The 12,704-nt window shown below is 53.9% G+C and overlaps 2 pseudogenes; both read left to right on the top strand.

Moving 5' to 3' along the window:
* Positions 1-267: 267 nt before the first annotated feature.
* On the top strand, positions 268-2,563 carry LOC133052309 (testis-specific Y-encoded protein 1-like; annotated as a pseudogene).
* A 4,903-nt stretch (positions 2,564-7,466) lies between these two features.
* On the top strand, positions 7,467-9,674 carry LOC133052310 (testis-specific Y-encoded protein 1-like; annotated as a pseudogene).
* Positions 9,675-12,704: the final 3,030 nt, after the last annotated feature.

Below are 12,704 nucleotides of genomic sequence, written 5' to 3'. Positions count from 1 at the left end.
GGTGCCGCCCACTACCCTCTCTGCCATTGGTCTCGATTTGACCCAGCAGCCTGAGCCTGTCTCACAGCCTAGGGGTCCCGCGTGTTGGGCTGATCTCCGAGCACCCTCTCCTGGCCTCTCCGGAACCCCTTTCTTCAGCCTCAGGCCACCCGCAAACACCAGGTCCCACCACCTGACCATTCCGCTCTCACCCCGCCCTAAAGAGCTAGCCAGCCACACCCGGTTACCTCAGCCGGGCCGCCATTGCGCACCACTTGCTGTGCTATTATGTCCGGTCCCTTCGCATCTGCCCCAGCTCGGGGTCACAGCCATGTCCCAGAGGAGCGTGAGAGGCGGCCAGAGGAAGGTGGGAGCGTCCCGGGACTCCGGACCTTCTTAGCTGGGAGCCCGGGTGCTCAGGGGGCAGTGGCCAGGGGCCTGCCATCGCGATGCCGTGCACGGCTGGGGCTTTGCAGCCACCAGGTGGCACAGCAGGCGAAGAGGTCACCCTCTACATGGTGGAGGCGGTGGGGCACGGGGGGGGGGGGGGGGCCCTGGTGGACGGAGACGAGGCGGGGATCAGGTGAGTGTGCCAGCTGCTGGTGGAAGGAGTTATGGAGGAGGTGGAGTTTGTGGTGGATGAGGAGCGGGATCGGGGTCCTCCCAGGAGCTGAAGGAGAAGACGCTGGGGGAGCCGGGCCTGGAAAGACCTGGAGGCCCGAGTGAGCGGCCAGCGCCAAATGTGCTACAGGCACTGACCGCCCTGCAGCTGGAAGTGAGCTCCCTGCATGAGGAAAACCGCCGGGCCTCCGTTCGCTTCATGCGCATGAAACATCTGAGGAGGAAGCGTCACATGGCTTGGAGAAGCGCCATCCTCCAGGGCATCCCTGGCTTCTGGGCCAAAGCTGTATCCTTCCTGCTCCTCCTAGGTGTTTGCCTGTCGGGAAGAGGAGGAGGAGGTGGAGCAGAAACAGGAGCATGTGCAGGGGAGGGTGCGGGTGTGTGGCGAGGGCAGAGGTAGGGTGCTGCAGGCCGCTGACAGAAGTGTGGTCCTGGGCATTGGCAGGTTCCAAAGGCACAGCCGAGTAGTATGTGGTCAGAGCCACACCTGTAAGTGTCACAGCCATGACTCGGAGTTTCCCCTTCAGGCCTGCATCTGAGGAGGATCAGTACCCAGGGCCTCTAGGTCAGGATGACCAGAGATAGTACACTAGAGCAGCAACTGCAGACGTTTATTGTTGTAAATGTGGATGACCCCTGGAAATAGCTGAGACATGGGAGTCTCTCTCTCTCTCTCACACACACACACACACACACACACACACACACTCACACACACACACACACACAGAGACCGTAGAGAAATACACACATTCAGACACATATAGAAACACACACACACCCCAGTTTCTTTCAGATAAGGTAGTCACAAGGACTGCAAATCCTAACCATGTTACCAGTGACATGCTACCCAGCAAACACGGCCCAGGAGGCAGGCAGGAGAGTTGAGAAATACCCCTGCTTTTGGGTTACAGACCACCTGAGCTGCAGAACAGCACAGGGAACCCAGAGCCACGAGCAGGTCTGATGGTATGGCAGGGCCTGAAGATGTGAGTCGTGGTCGGCCAAGCATGAGTGCCCAGCATCCTTGCAGATGCCTGTTCCAGTGTCCTTCTCCAGGCCAGACTAGGGCTGTTGCCCCTGGCTCTTCTTGGCCCGGCATATGGCCTGAATGTCTCCTTGACCTAAAGCAGATTATGAACCACCCTCAAGTGTCAATCATAATCATCGCCCAGGATGAAGACTTTCTTGGGTACATGATCGACTTCAAGGTCAGTGAGGGAGGCTGAGGATGGGTGGGTATGGCACTTGACAGGGAGGTGGGGGATGGTGTTATCCATGGGCCTGTACTGTGAGACTTTGCAGAGGCATCACGGAGGCTGTTAAGGCCCGCCTGGGAGGCAAGCAGAGGCCCCTCGATGCTTGCACCTTTTCCCTCCTCCCCGTGCTGGCAGGTGCACGTGCGGAGCCATCCCCGGTCCCACTGCAAGCTGATCTTCTCCTTTTGGGACAACCCGTACTTCTGGAACAAGGTGATTGTTAAGGAATATTACCTTGACATCACTGGTAAACGTGGCTCCCAGGGTGGTGAGTGTGGGTACGCAAGGCAATACCTCTCTGGTGGGGGTGTGGGTGGATGCTTCAGCTGCCGCATCCGCCCCTGTCTCCCCTGTCTTTCTACAGGGTATAAGGCACATCATTCCACACCAGTCCACTGGTTCTGGGACTTTGAACGGGGAGCACCCAGCCGCAGGCTGGACACCAGGAGCCTGAACTTTCTCAATCGGCTGTCAGGCCACAACTGCCCAGAATCGAACAGGATTGCTGAGGTGGGTTTGGTTTGGGCCTGTGCACAGTTGGTGATTGATGTTGGAGCTCTTGGCTTCTCACAGGAGGGTTAGGGGCCTGGTCAGCCCCGGGGAGACCTTGCTTTTATTGCCATCAGATCATTGGCCAGAACGTGTGGGGCGATCCCCTGAAGTACTACCCCAGGGAGGAAATTTGTGCCATGAGGGGCAGCTGACAGAAACACAGGTGGTGAGGGGGTCTGCAGCAGGGCCCTGAGGGGACATCCGTGTAGAGGCTGGGGCACTGTCCTTTCCCAGATGGGGATCCTCAGGCTCATGCAAGCTGGCTGCGGAGCCTGGGTTTGGGTCATGCACGTAGCAGGTGACGTGCTGAGACTGGAGTCTTGGGGACTCGGTGTGGCCGTGAGTGAAGGAAGTCTCCCTCCAAGCAGCTGTGGGTGCAATGCCAGAATCCTCGGTGATTCTGCTCGAGGCAGGGTGAATGCCGTCTGTTTGTCAGAATCATCCTTCGGTCAATCGCGCTATCCCCGGCCTTCTGCTGCTCAGAAAGTTTGAGATTGTCTGGGTCCTTGCTTCCCGCCACTGCTCCTGGGATAGCCTATGACTGGAAGGGCATCCTCTCTGGGATCCCAGTGCACTTAGGTGCTGACTTTGGGGTCATTTGTGAATTTCCACATCCACCACTCGCCGTCTCACTGCCACCACGCAGGCCGCGCTGGGACCGGCTTCAGGCCAGCTTGGGAAAATACGGAAGAGCTGCGGGACGAGGTGGACAGGGGGCCCCAAGGGAAGGACATGGTGCCTACTGACGCCATTTCCCACATTGCTGGGCACGGGCGTCTTCAGCTACTGAGAGAGCTGTGTTCCCTGTTTGCGTTTGTGTCCCCATGCCCAGCATGTGTGTGTATATACACACGTGGTCTTGTGTCACCTGTGTTAATATGGATCTGTGTGTGTGTGTGTGTGTTTCTCGCCCAAGGCAGACACACAGATGAAGGTGTCAGGAGAGGAACTGCCAAGAGACGAGAAGAGGAGGCAGGAGGCCTCCCCAGACTGAGGGTCATTGGTCGACGTATCTCTGCAGTGACCCTGTCCAGGATGGGAAAGAGGAAAGGATCAGTCAGTTCAGTCAGTCAATTCATTTGCTCAGTCGTGTTTGACTCTTTGCCACCCCATGAATCACAGCATGCCAGGCCTCCCTTTCTATTACAAACTCCCGGAGTTTGAGAAAGGATGGCCAGTGATAATTCAGACTGTGGCTCACAAGTCTGCAATTAGACCAAAGACAAAAAACACCACCATTTCTATCATGTTATTTTGTGTGTTTTTAGTAGGTGGAGGATTGGATGGTCGGAGGATTCAACCAGGGCAAATCAGATGGGGTCGGGCTTTGAAACCACTCCTTGTGGACCGCTCAGTCAGTGGCAGTGTGGACCAGTCAATGGATATGTTGGACGTGGCTACGGCAGGGCCTGGGGTTCTGAGGAGACTAAGGTCCTGTGGAGAAGGGCAGAGACCCGAAGGAATAGGAGGCACAGAGTGCCTGCAGCCCTGGAAACTTGTTCCACACACCTGAGAAGGATACACGGGAGAAGTCCTGGACCAGTGCTGCCCAGGTTCAGCCCATCAGGCAGCACGCTCCCTACCGAAGGAGCACACACTGGCACGATATGACACAGAATGTCAGCTGTGCTGAGGTAGGCTGTCCGTGCAAAACTACAGGCATCCTAGCAGAGACAGGGTGTGCGCATGGCATGCCACCAGGCACTTGCAACCTCCCTGGCAGTGCAGAAAGGCAAGGAGAGTTCAGGTGTGTGGTGTACGTGTGTGTCCCTCTGCCGGCGTGTGCCTGAGAAGAGGCAGGGAAGTGTGAGGATGCAAGGATGGTAGGCTGGCTGCTTGTCCCAAGGGATCTTCGGACAGTGGGAGACAGGGAGGTCCCAGGGGTATGTTCAGAGCCTGCTGGTTTTCAGGGTCCCGGGGCTCGACATTAGTGGTTCTGACAAGATATGCCATGGCTCGTGCTGAAAGTCCTGATGTGAATTCCTTCCCTCCTCTGCAGTCTTGTCCCTGGCTGTAAGGCCAGAGTGGCGAAGGTGATGGTCTGACCTTGAGGGTGGATTCTGGCAGTCTTGCTGGTGCAGAATCTCTGATTTTGTCTTAGGGGATCTGAACCAAGTGACACTCCGAGGGACCCTGCATTCCAGGTGACCGTTTTCGATGACCCTGGGCCCAAGCAGGGACTGCCTTCCTTGGCGCGTGTGTTGGGTAGGCAAGCAGGGGTGCCTGGCTTTAGGGAGTCCTACCTGGGCCTAGTGAAAGAAATTGAAATGGAGCCTTGGCATTTATCAAATGAGTGAGACCTTGGGTGGGATGAAGCCCTCTTGGTGCATTTGAGATGGAAACAGTGCTTTCTGCCCAAGGGAGGCATGAGCTGTGGGCCTAAAAGGGCCAGTTTCCAGGGCATCATCCATTCAGGGTCTCCGTGGGTCTGGGTAGTAGTAAACTGATGGGACTATGTCTAGGGATGCCACCTTAGCTTTCTGGCCTCAGGTCCCATGTCTTATATTGGAAGAGACCCTGTAGATGTATGTGCACCTTTTTCACAATATTTTATCAGTCCCTGGCCTGCCACAGTCTCTTGGAGCCCTTGGAGGCTCGAGCGTCTAATTGACCTTTCCCTGCTACAGGGAGATAGCGCTTGGGGTGGCAGGTAGACAGGTGCACACAGAAAGCTCCAGAGATAGGGAGGCCAGGGGGCCTCACCCAGAATGTTTTGGGCCCTAACAGATGATAGGGTTGCAACGGGGCACAGACATGATGAGGCATGACATAGAGAGGTGCACACCGAGAAAGTGGTTCTCCAAGTCAGCTGAGCCCAAAGGCCCTTGTTTTCTGGTTCCTTCAAGGAATGCACATGTAATGGAATCATGCCAACGTGACTGGTACTGTGAATCAGCCCAAGGTATGGGAGAATGTGGAACACAGCTGCAGGTCACTCAGCGGTCCACGGCGAGCACATCCAGGCCTGCCCGACGCTCTGCAGATCGGTCCCTGTCATGAACAATGCCAAGATTTTGTTACCCTTGAGGACAAGACACAGAGTTAGAAGTGCAAGCTGACAGGATCGACAAGCAAGTAAAAGAGAATAACTGGGACAAAGAATGTCGGGTGCTTACCAAAATTCATGTTCCTGGACAGGAAAGCCTGTACTTCTCCATATGTGTAAGTCTCCTCTCAGGGATGTGAGTGTGTACACTTGTATGTGTGTGCACATATGTGCGCAGAAGCACCTTCCAGTACACTTGTGTGTATGAGCAGTCTGAAGAGACCTAGCTAGGTGACGGAAGAATGGATAGCGGAAACATGAAGGTACTAGTGAAAGGTACATAGACTCTTGCCAGCAGAAGCAGTGAGGCCAGGGAATCATGCCCTTTGATCTCACTGAATTTGCAAGTCCTAAATGGAAATAGAGTCCTGTAGCCAGGACCCCTGGCAGAAAGGAGAGGCAGGAGGAAATCATCTGGGGGCGATCCGTGAGTGCAGAGGGGCCGAGACACAGATTGGGCTGCAGTCCCAGGCACAGAGGCCCTGGTGGGTGAGCCAACAGCCCTTTGGACACCCAGCAATGAGGGCCTTTGCATCCTTCTCAAATGCAGGGCATTCTTTCCATGACCTGGCCAGGAGCGTGAGCACCCCTTGTCTTTTCTGTAAGGTTTCAGAGATGCAGCAGCACCTGCTACCTGCAGAATTTTCCAGTGTGAAACATCACTCTTTGTACTCATTGCAGAACACCTATATCATGTATGAAGACTATAGGAAGGATGGCTTCGGTTGATCCTCTTGCTGCTCCCGGCCCCACAGTGTTGGACGACAGGCTAGGCTGGGGTGTGTTCTCACCGGGAGAACGGAACCACTTTCAAAGAGCCAGGATAAGGTAAATGGGCAGACATGCATGGCTCCGGCACTGGTGAGCTTTGGAACCTAATGGTGAGGTGTCCTTAGCGTCTCACTGGCAGGTATTCAAACAAGGTTCAGGGAGTTCCCTCATGCCAACAGAGCATGTCCCTTCCCTCCCACTGTGCAAGGTGTGGCCAAGCATGGCAGTTTGTGTAGCATTCATGTCAACCCAGCAACTGTGGGCTGTTCGCCTGTCTCTATATGTGGTTCTGTAGTGACCTCCCACTGTTGGCTTTCAAGTTTGAGAAAGCACTCTCCGACTGTGTGGGCTGAAAATATTCTGATCTCCCGTGTGTGCATCTCACTGAAGTGAACAAGGGCTTGCCTTCACTCCAAGGTTAAGAGTCTCTTCTCAGCGCTGGTGTCCAGAGAGTGACAGAGGGCAACAGCACCACTTAGAGAGAAGGAGACACACAGACACCAGCCGCTGGTACATACACAGAAGGATTGCCAGAAACAGTGCTATGCGAGCAGAGTAAAGAGACACAGAGAGAGATCTGTACCCTATGGCTTTGGTACTCCTGAACAGCGGAGGTCAAGTGTTGCAAGCATTGGGGTTTGTACCCACTCCCCTACCATCTGGACAGCGACAGCCTCCTGTCCTAGGGAAGAAAGTATCCAGCCACTTTGCACCCCTGCCTATCTTTTGGATACTCAGGGAGACTTCCCATGGGTTGAGGGTCCCATGGGGCACAAGAGTGTGCTCTTTGGATTGCACAGCGGGAACACGGTTCGAATTTTCAGAGACCAGTTGTGTAACAGCGCCTGGGGTAGCGCCAGATGCAAAACCACCGCCCTTCCTGGAGTCGAATGCGGCCACCTGGGGACGCTGGAGCCTAGGAAGTGGGGAAGCTGCCCTCTGCTCTAGGGGCGTGTCCATCAGGGTGCCACCCACTACCCTCTCTGTCATTGGTCCAGATTTGGCCCAGCAGCCTGAGCATGGCTCACAGCCTAGGCGTCCCACATATTGGGCTGATCTCCCAGGGCCAGGGCACCTTGTCCTGGCCTGTCCAGAGCCCCTTTCTTCAGCCTCAGGCCACCCGCAACACACCAGCCCCCACGTCCTGACCATTCCTCTCTCACCCTGCCCACAAAGAGCTAGGGACCCCCACCTGGTTACTGCTGGGCCCGCCATTGCGCACCACTTGCTGAGCTACTATGTCTGGTCCCTTCGCATCTGCCCCAGCTCGGGGTCATGGCCTGGGCCCAGAGGAGCATGAGAGGCGGCTGGAGGAAGGCAGCAGCATCCCGGGACTCTGGACCTTCTTGGCTGGGAGCCCTGGTGCTCAGGGGGCAGTGACCACGCGGCCTGCCATCGTTATGCTGTGCACGGCTGGGGCTTTGCAGCCACCAGTTGGCACGCCAGGCAAAGAGGTCACCCTGTACAGGGTGGAGGTGGTGGAGGACGGCAGGGCCCTGGGGACAGAGACAAGGCGGGGATCGGGCGGGAGTGCCAGCTGCTGGGGAGACACATCATGGAGGAGGTGGAGGTTGTGGCGGATGAGGAGCAGGAACAGCGGTCCTTCCAGGAGCTGGAGAAGGAAACGCTGGAGGAGTAGGGATAGGAAAGGCCCAGAGACCCGAGTGAGAGGCCAGTGCTAGATGCACTGCAGGCACTGGCCGCCCTGCAGGCGTAACTGAGCTCTGAGCATGGGAATAACCGCGGGGCCCAGGTTCGGTTCATGCACAAGAATCATCAGGGGAGGAAGTGTCACTTGGCTCGGAGGACCGCCATCATCCAGGGTCATCCATGGCTTCTGGGCCAAAGCTGTATCCTTACTGCTGCTCCTAGTGGTCTGCCTCTCAGGAGGAAGGGGAGGAGGGGCAGAAGCAGGAGGATGGGTGGGGGCGAGGACACAGGAAGGGCGATGGAAGCCCCTGAAGGAACTGTGGTCCTGGGCAGTGGCAGGTTCCAAAGACATAGCCAAGTCAAATCTGGGAAGGGCCACACTTGTAAGTGTCGCAGCCATGACTCTGGGTGTCTCCTTCAGGCCTGCGTCTGAGGAAGGAGCAGCATCCAAGGCCTCTAAGTCAGGAATGACCAGAGACAGTACATGAGAGAAGAAACTGTAGAGAGTTATTGTAAATGTGGATGATCCCAGGAAATTGCTTAGACATGGGAGTCACACACACTCACACACGCGCACACACACACACACACACACACACACACACACACACACATAAATACACACCCCACTTTCTTTGAGGTACGATTTGTCACAAGGACAGCAAGTCCTGACCATGTAATCAGTTACCTGACACTATCCCGAACAAACCGGCCAGGAGGAAGGCAGTAGCAGCCAGAAAGAGCCCCTGCTTGTGGGATGCAGACCACCTGAGCTGCAGAATAGCAGAGGGAACCCAGAGCCATGAGCATGTCTGATGGTATGACAAGGCCTGAAGACGTCAGTGGTGGCCGGGGAAGTGGGAGTGCCCAGCATCCTTGCAGATGCCTGATCCAGTGTCCTTCTTCCACCCCAGACTAGGGCTGTTGCTCCTGGCTCTACTTGGCCTGGCATGTGGCCTGAATGGCTCCTTGACCAAAAGCAGATTATGAACCACCCTCAAGTGTCCATCATAATCAGCACCCCAGATGAAGACTTTCTTAGCTCCATGATAGACTTGAATGTCAGTGAGGGAGACTGAGGACGGGTTGATATGGCACTTGATGGGGAGTTGGGGGATGGTGTTATCCATGGGCCTGTGCTGTGAGACTTTGGAGAGATATCATGGAGGCTATTAATGCCCACCTGGGAGGCAAGCTGAGGCCCCTAGGAGCTTGCACTTTTTCCCTCCTCCCTGTGCTGGCAGGTGCAGGTGTGGAGCCTTCCACTGTCCCGCTGCAAGCTGATTTTCTCCTTTCGGGACAACCCGTACTTCTGGAACACAGTGCTCATTTAGGAGTGTTACTTTGACATCACTGGTTAACGAGTCTCCCAGGATGGTGAGTGTGGGTGTGCAAGGGGCTGGATGCTCCACCTGCTGGATCTGCCCTTGTCTCCCCTGCCTTTGTCCAGGGTATAGGGCATGTCGTTCCACTCCAGTCCACTGGTTCTGGGACTTTGAACAGGGAGCACCCAGCCACAGGCCTGTCACCAGGAGCCTTAACTTTCTCAACTAGTTGTCAGGCCACAGCCACAACTGCCCAGAATCGAACAGGATTGCTGAGGTGGATTTGGCTTGGGCCCACACACAGTTGGTGATTGATGTTGGAGCCTTTGGCTGCTCACAGGAGGGTCAGGGGCCTGGTCAGCCCAGGGCTGACCTTGCTCTTGTTGCCAGCAGATCATCAGTGAAGACATGTGGGATGATCCCCTGAAGTACTACCCCAGGGAGGAAGGTTCTGCCATTAGAGGTAACTGATAGAAACACAGGTGGTGAGGGAATCTGGAGGTGGGCCCTGAAGTGACAGTTGTGTAGAGGCTGGGACACTGTCCTTTCCCAAATGGGGATGCTTAGGCTCATGCAACCTGGCTGTGGACCCTGTATTCAGGTCATGCATGTAGTAGGTGATGTGCTGAGAGTGGGGACTTGGGGACTCTGTGTGTCCATAAGTGAAGCAAGTCTCCCTCAAAGCAGGTGTGGTTGTAATGCAAGAGTCCTAGATGATTCTCCTAGAGGCAGGGTGAACTAAGCATCTTTGTAGAAGCATCCTTCCCCTGACACTAAGTACCATCTCCAGCTACTGAAACACCTGTATTTCCTCTTTGCCTTTCTGTCCCTGTGTCATGCATGTTTGTGTGTACATACGTGTGTTTGTGTCACCTGTGTTGGTTTGTTTGTGTCGCCCAGGGCTGATGCAGTGATGAAAGCAAAAGGAGCCAAGACATGGAACAACCTAAAGAGGAGGCATGGAAGGTCCCCAGATATGGGGTGGATGGTTGACCTATCTTTGCAGTGCCCCTGTCCAGGACAGGAATGAGGGAAGGATGGCCAGAGATAACTCTGGACCAGGGCTGCACAAATTTGGATTTAGATCAAAATTAAATCAACAGATAAACATGATTATAATTTCTACTGTGTTTTCTTGTGTTGGGGTTGTAAGGTGTGAGGATTCACCCAGAGCAAATCAGATGGGGTGGGAATTTGAAACCACTGCTTGTGGACCGCTCAGTCTGTGGGGAAAATGCCAGTCTGTGGGGAAATGTGCCAGTCTGTGGAAATGGTGGACGTGGCGACAGTAGGACCCAGGATGGTAAGGACGCTAAGGTCCTGAAGAGAGGGCAGAGACCTGAAGGAGGAAGAGGCACAGAGAGCCTGCTGCACTGGAGACTTGTTCCACACACCTGAGAAGGATACCCGGGAAGGTCCTGGGCCTGTGCTGCCCAGGATCAGCCCATCCGGCAGCATGCTCCCTTCCCAAGGGTGGCATACACTGGCATGATGCGACACAAAATGTGAGACGTGCTAAGGTAGGCTGTCTGTGTGAAACCCCAGGCACCCTAGCAGAGACAGGGGGTGAGTGTGGAATGCCTCCAGGCACTTGGCAACCTCCCTGGCAGTACAGAAAGGTGAGGAAAGCGCAGGTGTGGGGTGTACATGTGTGCCCCTCTGCCAGCGTGTGCCTGTGAGGGAGGGAACAGGTAGGAAGCAAGGATGGTGGGCTGGCTGCTTGTCCTAAGGGACCTTGGGGCAGTAGGAGACAGGGAAGGCCCTGGGGTCAGTTCAGAGCCTGCTGGTATTCATTTCCAGGGACTAGGTAATAGTGGTCCTTCTGAAGATGCCCCATTGCTCAGCCTGGTAGTCGTCACGTGAATTCTTGGGTCTCATCCTTGGCAGTGTGTATGACTTGAGTGATTCACAAGTTGATCTACATGAAGGCCGAGGAGCAGGGACGTTTTTCTTTTCAGTGCATAGCCCCTTTCTATATGTAGATGCTTCAATTTACAAAAAAAATGAAGCATTAAGTTAATCAGTAGTGGCAGCCTCAGTTCAAGTGCTACACAACCACACGAGGTTTAAGCGTTACAGTGCTGAGCAACAGAACTATTTGTCCGGACAGTCCCACAATCCTGTGCTAGAGGATCTGAACCTGTGAGAGTGGAAAAAAGAGAAGAATACAGTTTCTAGGTAACCTTCGAACACTACGATGATGGAAACAGTGGACAAATGTTAGTGTCTTCAGTAATGTAGAGCAACGATGATGTAAAAGCACCTATCCTGGAGAAACTTCTTGTTTTAAGCTTGGCAAATAACACTGCCATTCAGTAAGACACCAGAGGTAAAGAAATTCTGTTCTTTGTGTCCGAGGTTTTCTGGGAACAAAAAGAACATATGGAAGAACTGAGGTCACCCAGCAGATTAATAGTGTGGCCCTGAAGAGTCAAGGACACATACACAGTGTCTGGCCTGTAGACGGCCCAGACAGTAGCCCGGATTTGGACAGGCCTGCCTGGTTGATGGACTGGCTGAGCTAGCTGCAATACCCAGGTTTGAGTGGAAGAATAAGGGATGTTTCCAAGCGGTGTGTTAAGAACAAGGGTCTTACATATCTGGATGACATACAGAGGGTATGAGTAGTTACCTTTAAGAACCCAAGCTGGTACCAGAGGGTAAGGAAGGGACACGGTGGCAGGTGAAAACACTCATTTCTTCAGCCATCTGGACAGTGTGCCTGGTGTGCTTGACAGTGTTTGTGCGGCCACTGTTGGTACTCTCACTGCTGACCTATGAGAAAAACTCCTTTACGTCTCCCCAGTCTGCTGATATTCAAGGGAAAAACAGGGAGACCCACAGATGAGGGAAGCAGGGCACAGCACAAAGGGACATTTCTTGTCTGGTCAATAATTTCTTCCTAAGTGTACGAGACATCTTAAGGACATTAAACAGTTGAGCAGAGCTTAAGATGAGGCTCCCGCACAGGTAAAAAGCATGGTTATAAACCATCTGAGTGCAAGTAAGCTAGAAGAAGACCAAGCTCTGTATATTCTCACTGAAAAAAAAAAAAAAACCATGTGCAATACTACTTGCAACACTTATAGGTATTAATAAAATCTTTTTATTCTTCCAAACAACTCTTCATCCGATGATTCAAGAGATGAAACAAAGAATATTCACTCTGGCAAGATTTAGAATTCAGACCCATAATCCAGACCCAGAGTCTACCACCTTGAAAACTGCTATGGCAAGATACTTGTGGGAAGGGAAGGGAGTAGAACTTCAACCAGATTTAATGTAAGCGGTAAGACTAGATATGCTCTACATCCAACCTAGAATGTCTCTATTTCTCTGTAAGCAGAGGACAGGAGGAAAATGGACCAAGGCAAGCATCCGGCAGAACAACTGGATGTAATCTTATCTGATAACCCTGAATTTGAGAGAAATTCCACACGGGTGCAGTGCGGAGCTTTTTGGATTAATATGTGAACCTGCTCCTTCTGAAGACAACTAGGT

The sequence above is a fragment of the Dama dama genome, chromosome X, assembly GCF_033118175.1.
Source record: "Dama dama isolate Ldn47 chromosome X, ASM3311817v1, whole genome shotgun sequence".
NCBI lineage: Eukaryota > Metazoa > Chordata > Mammalia > Artiodactyla > Cervidae > Dama > Dama dama.
Note: the sequence above shows the minus strand (reverse complement) of the source record. Positions and strands in the feature narration are given on the sequence as shown.